At 43.6% G+C, this 12,472-nt stretch overlaps 1 protein-coding gene across 9 annotated transcripts in view; it reads right to left on the bottom strand.

The window, feature by feature from the left end:
- sipa1l1 (signal-induced proliferation-associated 1 like 1) overlaps window positions 1-9,804 on the bottom strand; it is a 374,611-nt gene extending 364,807 nt beyond the window's left edge. For 5 of the 9 annotated variants that reach the window (XM_072569220.1, XM_072569229.1, XM_072569226.1 and 2 more), the window contains exon 1: window positions 9,580-9,804. The gene's annotated coding sequence lies outside the window, so the exon portion shown is untranslated. Of the gene's footprint in view, window positions 1-7,370; window positions 7,393-7,590; window positions 7,709-9,289; window positions 9,419-9,579 lie in introns of those variants that run through there. The other 4 variants (XM_072569221.1, XM_072569227.1, XM_072569222.1 and 1 more) reach the window with 3 other exon arrangements.
- Window positions 9,805-12,472: the final 2,668 nt, after the last annotated feature.

The raw sequence follows: 12,472 nt of genomic DNA, 5'->3' as shown, positions 1-12,472 counted from the left end.
CTCTTTAGGATGATATTATGCCTTGTGGCTTGGTGTCAATTTTAAAAAACTTGTCAACCTCCTTTTAATATCAGATTAGATAATCTGGCAATTTGAAATCAAGTGGACTCATCATACTTTTATTACTTTTAAAGAAAGCACCTTAGATTTTCAAATCCACCTGAGATACCAAGACAGATTGCTTAATCGATAAGTATTACTACGAATACAAGTACAACTTGCCAAGAAAATGAATATATTCCTCAAATTACACCAATTAAACAATAGCGAGATGCTATGCATGAAATAAAATTCATTATTAAAAATAGTGAAATATTTCCCCTTATCAGACTACAAATGTCGTCTGAAGATGTCGAGTAGCATTCGCTCCAGATACTAAGATAGGAATCTGATATGACCCACTTAAATTAAATCTCCACAACGGGGAGTTCAGTTAATGAACGGTTTCTAGGCCACACAACCACAATGAAGACCAGAGAATTTAAAATATGTTTCAAGGCTTCTATTGTGCTGCTTGTGTCAATTCCAAACACAACTGTAACTTTAACATATAGTGCACTGTGAAACGTATTAGAATGAAATTTAGAATGAGTTCCCTCTCTTGTAAAACTGATACACTCTAAATCAATCTTGGAATGATTTTTTTAGCCTTGCCAGCTTTAAAAATTCTTTCTTTGGTCAAGACAGGGCTCTCTAGCACCTGACTGATGCAAGACTGTGGGTCTGCACTGGTTGACAACCTGCAATGACTTGTTGCTAATCCACCTTGCCACGTCTCTCCTAAAATGACCATTCTGTGTATGCAATCCCAACTAGAATATCAATTACCTTGTCAAACTGAAAGAAACCTCAAAGGAGTCCCATTTTATATCCACTTTACAATGGGATTGACCAAATAGAATTAAAATATAGCAGCACTGAATCGGATCAATTTAGTTAAACATAGTGTAATCTCCGGCTCCAACCTGCTGAAAGTTCCCTTCTATTTAGACAATTTTTAGGCTTAATTCTCCCTTCTTTTCAAGAGCATTGATAAAGGTCGTGTGGATCTGACCCGTTGTGGGCTCCCTGGAACTAGTGTCTTTGCGTACTATTTTATCCTGCCTTATGAAAGCAAAGTAAAACCTGCAACCCCAATAAATCTTGACAAAGTTTATTCCAAAGAAAAAGATGATGCATCACCTCTCAAAAAGATTGAGGAAGGAGCTCAATACAGTTGGAAATTACCTTTAAGACAGCTGTCATTGTCCATTTGTTTCCCCCACCCCCCAAGTGATCACTCTCTATTTTTAAACTCATACAAGAAAAAATTAACAAGTTGTTTGCAATTCATTCAGCAGAAGGCACTTGTTCCATCAAACTAAGCCTTACCCCATGTTCCTTGCTCTCCTCTTTGTAAACTAATTTCAGGAAAGTTTCTTAGATCAGCTTCAGACCTATTCCATAGGTAATAAGATACCCAATACATTTTAGTTGGGTGGCTAGGATGTCTTAAAAATGATCTGATTTATTTAACTATAGACTGGCTAAGACCCTGCAGTCCATAGAGAAACTCCATAGCATGCGCTGCAACTTCTAACTGTGATGCACAATTTGATATTTTGCAGATAGTGAGAACTGCAGATGTCAGAGTCAAGAAAATGTGAAGCTGGAAAAAGCACAGCAACTCAAGCAGCATCAGAGGAGCAGGGGTGTTGACGTAACAGGTTGGAACCTTTCATCGGAACTGGGGAGGAAAACTTCATCAAGGTTGTCATAACTTGGAAGTGCCGGTGTTGGACTGGGGTGGACAAAATTAAAAAATCACAAACCAGGTTTATTTGGAAGCACTAGCTTTCAGAGCACCGCTCCTTCACCATCTGATGAAGGATCAGCACACCAAAAGATAGTGCTTCCAAATAAACCTGTTGGACTGTAACTTGGTGTTGTGTGAGTTTTAACTTCATCAAGGTTGACATCCTTCGCAGAGGCTTCACAGTATTGTTTTCAGCAACTTGGAGATAGTGAGGACTGCAGATGCTGGAAAATCAGAGTTAATAAAGTGTGCAGGTGGAAAAAGCACAGCACGTCCAGCAGCATCAGATGAAAGGTTCCGACCTGAAACATCACCACCCCTGCTCCTCTGATGCTGTTTGACCTGCTGTGCTTTATTCAGCTCCACTCTTTATTGACATAATCTGACATTTTACCATGTTGAAAAGTGCGTATTGCCCACCCACAACAACAGCCTCTGCTCCAATCTTAACAGGGGATGTGAAAGAACTAATCATTAATAAAAAGGTAGCTGCAACACAACTTAGCTTGAACACTTCCTTAAGCTCCTTAATACTTGTTCCATAGTTGCAAGCCGGAAAACAAACATCATACAATACAGTTAATTTGATTAAAAGTTGGACACATTGGAATATTGGACAATTAAATCATGCAGAGAGTCAAAGATACGTTCAGCTCAGAAACAGATCCTTCTGTCTAACTTATTCATGCCAACCAGATATCCTAAATTAGCCTACTCCCATTTGCCAGCCCTTGGCCCACGTCCCTTTAAACCCTTCCTATTCATGAATAATCCAGATGCCTTTTAAATATTATAATTGTACCAGCCTCCATCACTTCCTCTGACAGCCCATTCCATACATGCACTACCCTTTGTATGAAAAAGTTGCTTTTAGGTCTCTTTTTAAATTTTTCCCCTCTTGCCCTAAATCTAAGCCCCGTAGTTCTGGGAACCTCCATTCAGGGAAAAGACTTTGTCTATTTACCCTATCCATGCCCCTCATGATTTTATAAACCACTATAAAGGTCACCCCTCAGCCTCCAACCCTCTAGGGAAAACAGCCCCAGCCTATTCAACTGCTTCCTATAGCTCAAATCCTCCAGCCTGGGCAACATTCTTATAGATCTTTTCTGAACCCTTTCAAGTTTCACAACATCCTTCAGAGAGGAAGGAGACCAGAATTGCACACCATATTTCAAAAGTGGCCTTACCAACATCCTGTACAGCTGCAACATGACATCCCAACTCCTATACTCAATACTCTGATGGATAAAGCAAAGCATACCAAATGCCTTCTTCACTATCCTGGATTAGTGGTGCTGGAAGAGCACAGCAGTTCAGGCAGCATCCAACGAGCAGCGAAATCGACGTTTCGGGCAAAAGCCCTTCATTAGAATAAAGGCAGTGAGCCTGAAGCGTGGAGAGATAAGCTAGAGGAGGGTGGGGGTGGGGAGAGAGTAGCATAGAGTACAATGGGTGAGTGGGGGAGGAGATGAAGGTGATAGGTCAAGGAGGCAGAGCAGAGGAAATGACCTGGGAGTTGCAGTGGGAGAGGGACTCCCTGAGATTCTCACCCATTGTACTCTATGCTACTCTCTCCCCACCCCCACCCTCCTCTAGCTTATCTCTCCACGCTTCAGGCTCATTGCCTTTATTCCTGATGAAGGGCTTTTGCCCGAAACGTCGATTTCGCTGCTCCTTGGATGCTGCCTGAACTGCTGTGCTCTTCCAGCACCACTAATCCAGTATTCTTCACTATCCTGTCTACCTGCAATTCCACTTTCAAGGAGCTATGAACCCGCACTCCCAAGGTTTCTTTGTTCAACAGCACTCCCCAGGATCTTACCAGAAAGTGTATAGGTCCTGCTCGGATTTGCTTTTCCAAAATGCATTTATCTAAATTAAACTCCATCTGCCACTCCTCAGCCCATTGGCCCATCTGATCAAGATTCTGTTGTGATCTGAGGTAATCTTCTTCACTGTCGACTAGACCTCCAATTTTGGTGTCATCTGCAAACTTACTAACTATACCACCTATGTTCAGATCCAAATCATTTATATAAATGATGAAAAGTAGTGGACCCAGCACCAATTTTTATGGCACTCCACTGGCCACAGGCCTCCAGTCTGAAAAACAACCCTCCACCACCACCCTATATCTTTTACCTTTGAACCAGTTCTGTATCCAGATGGCTAGTTCTCTTTGTATTGCTAACCAGTCTCCCATTGGGAACATCTCCTTTAAAATGTTTCTCACACCTTAAACATATACCCCATAGTATTTGACATTTCCACTGGGAGAAAGTGAGCACTGCAGACACTGACGATCAGAGTAGAAGAGTGTGGTGCTGGAAAAGCACAGCCAGTCAGGCAGCATCCAAGCAGCAGGAGAATCAATGTTTCAAGCGTACAGCTTATATTCAAAATGTCAATTTTCCTGCTCCTTGGATGCTGCCTGACCTGTGCTTTTCTAGTACCACGCTCTTCAAATTTGACATTTCGACCCTGCAGGAAAAATACTCCCAACTATTCACCCTGTCTATGCCTCTCACAGTTGTATATACTTCTATCAGGTCACCCCTCTGCTTCCGATACTCTAGCAAAAACAATCCAAGTTTGTCCAACCTCTCTTTAGAGCTAATACACTCCAATCCAGGCAACATCCTGGTAAATGTCTTCTGCTATCCTCTCCAAAGTGTGGCAATGAGAACTGCGCACAGTACTTCAAATGTGGCCCAACTGAAGTTCTGTACAGCTGGAACATGGCTTGCTAACTTTTATACTCAGTGCCCTGACCTGTGAAGGCTAGTATGCCATCTGCTTTCATTACTACCTTCTCCACTTATGTTATAACTTCCAGGGCCCTATAGATTTGCACCCCTAGTCCCTTTGCAAATCAATGCCTGCCATTTACTGTATACTTTTCTCTTGCAATTGATCTCCAAAAGCACATCACCTCACTCTTGTCCAGATTAAACTCCATCTGAAATTTCTCTGCCCAACTTTACAACTGATCTGTATCCCACTGTTGTATTCCACAACCGTCCTCACTATTCATAACTCCAACAATTTTTGTATACTAATCAGGCCACCTACATTTTCATATATGTTACAAAACAATAGGAGGTCCCATCACTGATCCTTCCACTTGTCACAGATCTCCAGTCTGTGAAACACCCTTTCACAATTACTGGATAAAAGCAAATTACTGCGGATGCTGGAATCTGAAACCAAAATCTCAGCAGGTCTGGCAGCATCTGTAAGGAGAGAAAAGAGCTGACGTTGAGTCAAAGCAAAGGGTCAGTTAGACTCGAAACATCAGCTCTTTTCTCTCTTTACAGATGCTGCCAGACCTGCTGAGATTTTCCAGCATTTTCTCTTTTGCTTCCACAACTACTGTCTGCCTTGATGACCAGGCCAATATTGTATCCAGTTTACCAGCTCACTATGGATTCCGTGCAACTTATCTTATGGAGCAGCCTACCACAAGTCAATTGTTTTAGTAAAATCCATGTAGGCAACATCCACAACACTGGCCTCAATCATCATCACTTCCTCAAAGAAAACCCAATCGGATTTGTGAAATAAGACCACACCTGTATAAAGCCTTCTGATTAGCCCTAATAACTCCATTTTAATCCAAAAGCAATTAAATCTGACCCCAATTATCTTCAATAATTTCCCTACTGCTAATTTAAGTCTCAGTGACCTATAAATTTCCTTGATGATCACTGTTGCCATTCTCAAACAAAGGAACAATATTGACTATTCTCCAGTCTTCTGGGACTTCACCTGTGGCAAAGATCTCTGTCAAGGTCCCAGGAATCCCCTTCCTTGCCTCTTTCAGTATCCTGGGATAGATCGCCTGCGACATTGGGGACTCATCCACCTTAAATGTTTTCCAAGACACCCGACACCACCTTCTTTTTTATACTGACATTCTTTGAATGCTTTATACTGCCAAGTGATGTTTCTATTCTGGAGAAATTGAAGGGTTTTCCTTAATGAAATCTAAAGCTAAACCCAAAGGTATTAACTTTGGTGGCTTCCTTGTGCATTGCAGCAAAGAGATCAAAATGTTAAGGAGTCATGATAAATCCTTGCTTTGTGTCACTGGTTACTGCAAAGGCAATAGAAATCTGGCAACAGAAACAAACATGCCCTGCTATGTCATTGTGAAGTAGCATAGAATTCTGATAAACTTGTTCTGAATTCCTATCCTAGAGAGGAAGCACTATGGACCAAGCATTGAGGTGGTTAAGGAAGTGTTCAAACTAAATTGTGTTGCAGCTGTCTTATCATTGGTCAGTGCTTTCTCATCGCCTATTAAGATTGGAGCAGAGGCTGTCGTAATGAGTGGGCAAAACACACTTTTCTAAACAAGGTTAAACATCTGACTGAGTCAATAAGGAGTGGAGCTGAAAAAAAGCACTGCAGGTCAAACAGCATCAGAGGAGCAGGACAGTTGACATTTCAGGTCAGAACCTTTCATCGGATGTTGCTTGGCATGCTGTGCTTTTTCCACCTGCACACTTTATCAACTCTGACTTTCCAGCATCTGCAGTCCTCACTACCTCCAAGTTGCTACAGATTTTGGACTACCAGCAGTTGACAAGTTGAATTGACAGGTTGACTTGACAAGTCAAGTTGACCACTTGAACCAATCTTTGACCTTTGCTATATTCAAGCTTTTTGAAAGAAAGAAAATTATAGCAAGACAATTATTCAATGCTTCCGAGCCATGCCCATAAGCTGATTGCAAAGGTCTAAAAGTCCTCAGCTGTGTAAGAAAATGCAGGATTGCTTGTCTCCACCCCCAAACCACAGTGGCACAACACAATGCATAGGCCATAGTAGTAACAGGCAATCTGAAAGAGCCATAGCTTTTAGACTTTCAATTCACATGGAGACATTGTGGCATCAGCCAAAATTATTTCAAGCGCCAGAAGTTCTTACGGGCTAAAGATTATTGCTTCAACCAATATGAGTGTCAAGACATAACAATTAAAAGCACAAAGAGACACAAAATGAAAACCATAGAATATAGAGGATTTAGAATGTATTGATTTTTAAGTAACGTTCCCCTTTATAAAGTGATACCTTAGTATCACTTAGTTGGAATACTGAGAAACTACAACGTAATTTAGTGATAATAGTGTCTGAAAATGACAATGTGATCAAACACAAGACGACTGACTCAGCAAGCAAACATCACCTCCTCTAGATTGCAACACCTCTGAGCTCACAAAATAATTTAAAACCTAATACGAGTTTTCGAACATCACAAAATTAAAATGCTGCCATCCCCTTTATTATTGTTTGGGGGGGAAAGAGTGTGAGTGGGTGGGTGTGGGAGGGTGAGTGAGGGACCAGAATCCGGGTGCAGAATTTCCAAAAATATATATATATATATTAGGAGGGGGGGGGGGTTGGGGAGAGGAGAGAGAAATCGCTGTACGGAAACAATAATGAGTCTTTAGCACCAGAACGCATCATTACCGCGCATGTTTACCAACAATAGCGAACACAACAAAAGCTATACCTAACAACTTTTGCAGCATGCAACCCTCTTTCCCCTCCGTCTCTACATACCCACCTGTGTCCAATTTACAGTCATTTCATTGAGTAGGTGGTAAGGTTGAGCATGGCGGGGGGGGAAGAGGAGTAGGTTGTTACAGTCATATGTTTAATCCAGATTTGGAGAAGGGAAAGGGAATCCACAGCGCCGCGTCTTTTAATATGCCAAAGGGCCATCCATCCTGTTGAAGTGGGTTGCTCGCAGAATCCCCCTTTCGGACTGTCCCCCTCCCCCTTACCTGGCGACCGTTGCACCGCTGCGCTCGCGCTCTCCTCCCACCGCAACTGCAGCCCCGCGCGCTGCCGCCGGCTCGCTCCCGTTCTCCTTGACGACCAGGATGTTTGGTGGTGGAGGAGGAGGAGAGGAAAGGGGAGCCGAGGTTGCGGGGGGGGGGGGGGGGGAGCCTGGAAACCGCCGTCTCGGATTGACTCGCGGCGCTGGCCAACCGCAGCCCGCGGCGGCGGAAAGGCGGGGCCGGCGGTCGGCCAATGGGAGTGAGGCCTGAGGGGTTGGTGGGCGGGGAGAGAGAAGGGGGTGGGGAAACACAGGGACGGAGCCTCCAGGTGAAAGGCGGGTCAAGGTGCGAAGGTTTCAGGTGGGCAACCCCGGGGGTGTCAAGCCAAGCCAGATGAGGTATCTTTGCCTGCAAACCCAGCACCTGAAATCCAAGGGGCCGTCCGATTCTCATTTTAGAAAAAGATACCTTTGAACAGGATATGTTTAAATGTAGCATTTTTTTAATTATTTCACCCCTCCCCGCCCATGCATACTTTTGCTCTCATCACCCCTCACCTTGACCACATCAATAAACTTTGCAAATGACAAATAAATCGAGGCTATTGCTCTCATCCACCAGCCAACCCCAGCCCTCCTGCTTCCTTCACCGATTTTCATTCAATCCTTTTATTGCTGACAATAGGAAGTAACGAGAATGTAATGGTTCAAGGAAACTATGTGCTCGAAAAAATTAAAGTAAACCCCCATTTATTATATGGATTATTTTGTTTCATAGGTCGGTTTCTGCTCTTGATAACCCTGGGAATCGCGCATTATTAGGAAGGGTGGCTGATTATTCGGAAAGGTGAGAAGAAAATGTAACACACTCTTTCCCCTCCCCCCGCCCCTTGGCCAGTCATTCCTATGAGGTTTGCCAACACCTCCATCGCTGATCCACAATTTTTTGTTTTGGATCACCAACCTGCAGCACTGAAGTGGTACAGTTCCTGGCGTTCTCATTTGTAATCCAGCCTCTACAGTAAACAGTTAAACATACTGCAAGATCGGAACTCAGCAACACGGTGGGCCAGTGGCAGGTGAACGAACACCCGAAGAAAGCTACGACCTCCTCCTAACCAGAAATATGTGTTGCAACCCAAAATGCAATTTGCATCTAACAAAAAGGGACGTGAACTGTGTTTGGGGAGGGGGGTGGGGAAGCTTAAATTACATTATTAAAAAGCCAGTGGAGAGCTCCCGACGTTTAGAGCTGTACCCCAGAGACAGAAGGCTTTAAATATCATTTTTCAGGTATTTACAAGAAATGTGCAAATGGAAACATTTTCTGAAACTAACAAGAGAATCCATAGCAGAGAAACTGGCCCGGCGACACCTTTTGTTTGTTTCGATTACACAACCGGCAATTTCATCAACAATTATTTATCCAGCCTCTTAAAGCTAACCGGTCCTGGTACAATACAGCGGCCTCAGTTCCACATTTCTGACTGACATCTGTTCATCTACTCAATCCCTCTGAAGCTTGATGTACTGAATACATTGATTTTACCCATCCCCCCCCCCCATTCGATTTGTAAATGGTGCCATTCACCACGCAACTATGATCTGTTACAACGCCGACCATTCAAAGGCTGGCCGCTGAATCAAATTTTTATTTAAAAAAAACACATATCTTGGATATGGGTTTAAAAAACTATACAGACCATCTGCTACTTCCTCTTGACAACCCACAGACCGAGAGAAGGATCCCTTCAAGCTGAGCACAAAGTTTTAGAGCCGTGAGCAGACGGGTTCCTCTCACATTCCCAAATCCCCAACCCACGTCCTCTGTGAATGGTAGAGAAAGTAAAACTCTGTGCGCGACTCGGATGCCACCGCCGAGGGCGGCGCAGTCAACAAAAGGGAGTGGGGTGGGGGAAGCTGCGGCTCCAGTTCCTTCACACATCATGTGCTCTCTCCCCCTTTTCATTATTTAAAAGATTAATGTACTTACCCGGCTTTTATTTTCCCACCCTTGGTGAATTAATCCCCGACTGAAGTTGGTGTCTTAGTTCCCAGGCGGTGAGCTAAGGTTGCTGGTGTCCCAATCAGACGCAGCACCAGGCACTTGGGGGGGTCTGCCGTTCAAGTGGGATGCGTGTACTGCTTCCCCTCAAACCACCGCTGCCCCAGCCCCCGAATGCAGTTGGAAGTTGTCGGAAAAAAAAGTTCAGTCCAATCCACTTCCAAACGTCTGAGGTCACTGCGGCAAAACGTCGCGATACTGAAGTGCAGGAGAGGGGATGGAGACTGGGATGTGTTGATCTTCGGGAATTTCAAGCTGACTGGGCCAGGGACGGAAAGTGTTCACTCTTGGCACTTTCTCAGCCAAGTTTGGTGACCAAGTCAGCAAACCTAGAAATCTGCATGTGTGTGTTTTGTAAACAGCGGGTGGAGACGCTTTGAGAGGAAGCATGTTTATTCTTTGTATTATTTTCATTTATAGAAAATCAGTTCACAAATATCGGGAGAGGCGATGGTAATCGGGCAAAATTGTTTAGTTTTATTTATGTGAATACGATCAACGAAGTCAGATATTGTGGTGAACCACGAGAGTGCACTTTTGGCAAAAGCGGAAAACGGGAAATCTGAAATAAAATCCAACGCTGGAAATACTGGGCGAGCCAAGGCAGCATCTGTGAAAGAAAAGAGAATGAAAGTTTCAGGCAAAGGCAGTATAGAAATATAATAGCTTATGAACGAATGAAGGGGGGTGGGTGGGCAGGAAGACAATGAAGCCTTTTCTCACTTAATGAGCCACTCATCCTACCACGGACCTTCCCTTTTTTCTCTTCCTCTTATATAAGAAATCAGGGTAACTTTCAGATATGATGTTCCAAGTTTTTTTTCCCCTCTTGGAGCTCTAAAGGTGAACTTTGTATCTATTTTTTTTAATTTCAAACATATACTTTATTCATAAAATACTTTGATGATCTGTACAACTGGACATGCCATACATATGTAAACATTCCATTTGTTTGCATGCCGAAAACAGAGTAATCATTCCTATTTACAGGTCGGTACAATTACATTTTTAGCTGAGCCCAAATGACTGCATGGGCCCCCTGTTCTTCTTTAGGCAGGCAGATGTTACATGGTGGTCTTTCCCCACCACGCGTTGGCGGCAACTGCCCCAAGCTTCAGCGCGTCCCTCAACACGTAGTCCTGGACCTTGGAATGTGCCAGTCTGCAACACTCAGTCGGGGTCAACTCCTTCAGCTGGAAGATCAACAGGTTTTGGACCGCCCAGAGAGCGTCCTTCACCGAGTTGATGATCCTCCAGGCACAGTTGATGTTCGTCTCGGCGTGCGTCCTGGGGAACAGGCCGTAGAGCACGGAGCCCCACGTCACAGCACTACTCGGGACGAACCTCAACAAACACCACTGCATTCCTCTCCAGACGTCTTCTGCGTAGGCACATTCCAGGAGGAGGTGTGTGACAATCTCGTCCCCCCCGCAGCCGAACTTTGTATCTAATTACCTTCTCGCCTCTCAGTTGACCCTATGCTGATGACTGTGACTTCGACTAGTTTTTTTCCCACATCACCACTACTAACTCTCTGTACAGTTCATGTAGTCATATAAGGTACCCTAGATAGCCAGAGTCAAACTAAAAGATTTGTGGTGATACCGTGTCTCAAAACATCCTCATGCATTTAGAGCACAATTAATTATTTTGAAATACTAGTACTACGTAGTCAAAGTCAGCAGCCATTTCATGCAGTTAGGTTCCTGCTGGCATTGGTTAAGCGAAAACAACAACAAAAGATAGTACTCTTTAAATGTAATATTCATTTAACGTTGAACTGAATATCTACCCAGATGATGTGATTAAATCTTGTGGTTTTAGTATCATTCAATGGTTTACCAAATGTTTTTCTCTGGCTAAATTATCAACTGAATCAAATAGTCTGACAATTGTGTGCAAGTTGAGTTTGTAGCTGTCTTGCATGGCTGGTAAGCTGTGCAACTATGACTGGCATTACTAAACCCAAAGCTGACATCTTTAAAAATGCACTTTCCAAGAATCCATATGATAGACTTACACTTCAAGAATTAGTTCACTTGGATATATTAAACATTGTTGGGTTGTATCCCCTGGAAAATGAGATGATTAAGGCAGAATTTGATTTAAGTTTGCAAGACATTTCAGGGAATTAATAGTCAGATGAGAAAGTATATTTCTTGCTGGCTGAAGTATCTAGAATCATTGAATCATCCAGCACAGAAGAAGCCCTTCAGCCCATTGATTCTGCACCAAAATGTAAGAAACCATATAAATGGGATTACATTTACCAGCACTTGACCCAAACACTTGAATGTTATGACATGCCAGAGAAGCATAGAGTTGTACAAAATGGAAACAGACTCTTTACCCAAGTCCACAAGCCTGACTACCCTAACCGACCCATTGTCTCAGCCTGCTCCTGCCCCCACCGAATTCATCTCCACCTGCCTTAATACTGTCCTATCCCTCCAGATCCAGGAACTCCCCACAGATTTTCAGGACACCACCCATGCCCTCCACCCCCTCCAAGACTTCAATTTCCCTGACCTCCAATACCTTATATTCACCATGACCATCCAGTCCCTCTACACCTCCATTCACATGACCAGGGCATTCAAGCCCATCATTTCTTCCTCTCCTGACGTCCCCACCAGTACTCTTCCACTGACACTCTCATTCGTTTGGTTGAACTAGTCCTCTACCTCAACAATTTCTCCTTTGAATCTTCCCACTTCCTCCAGACAAAAGGGAAAGCCATGGGCACCCACATGGGTCCCAGCTACCCTGTCTCTTTGTTGGCTACGTAGAAGAGTCCATCTTCCAGAGTTACATTGGCACC

This window comes from Chiloscyllium punctatum, chromosome 4 (genome assembly GCF_047496795.1).
Source record: "Chiloscyllium punctatum isolate Juve2018m chromosome 4, sChiPun1.3, whole genome shotgun sequence".
Taxonomy (NCBI): Eukaryota; Metazoa; Chordata; class Chondrichthyes; order Orectolobiformes; family Hemiscylliidae; genus Chiloscyllium; species Chiloscyllium punctatum.
This window is presented reverse-complemented; position numbering and strand designations above follow the sequence as displayed.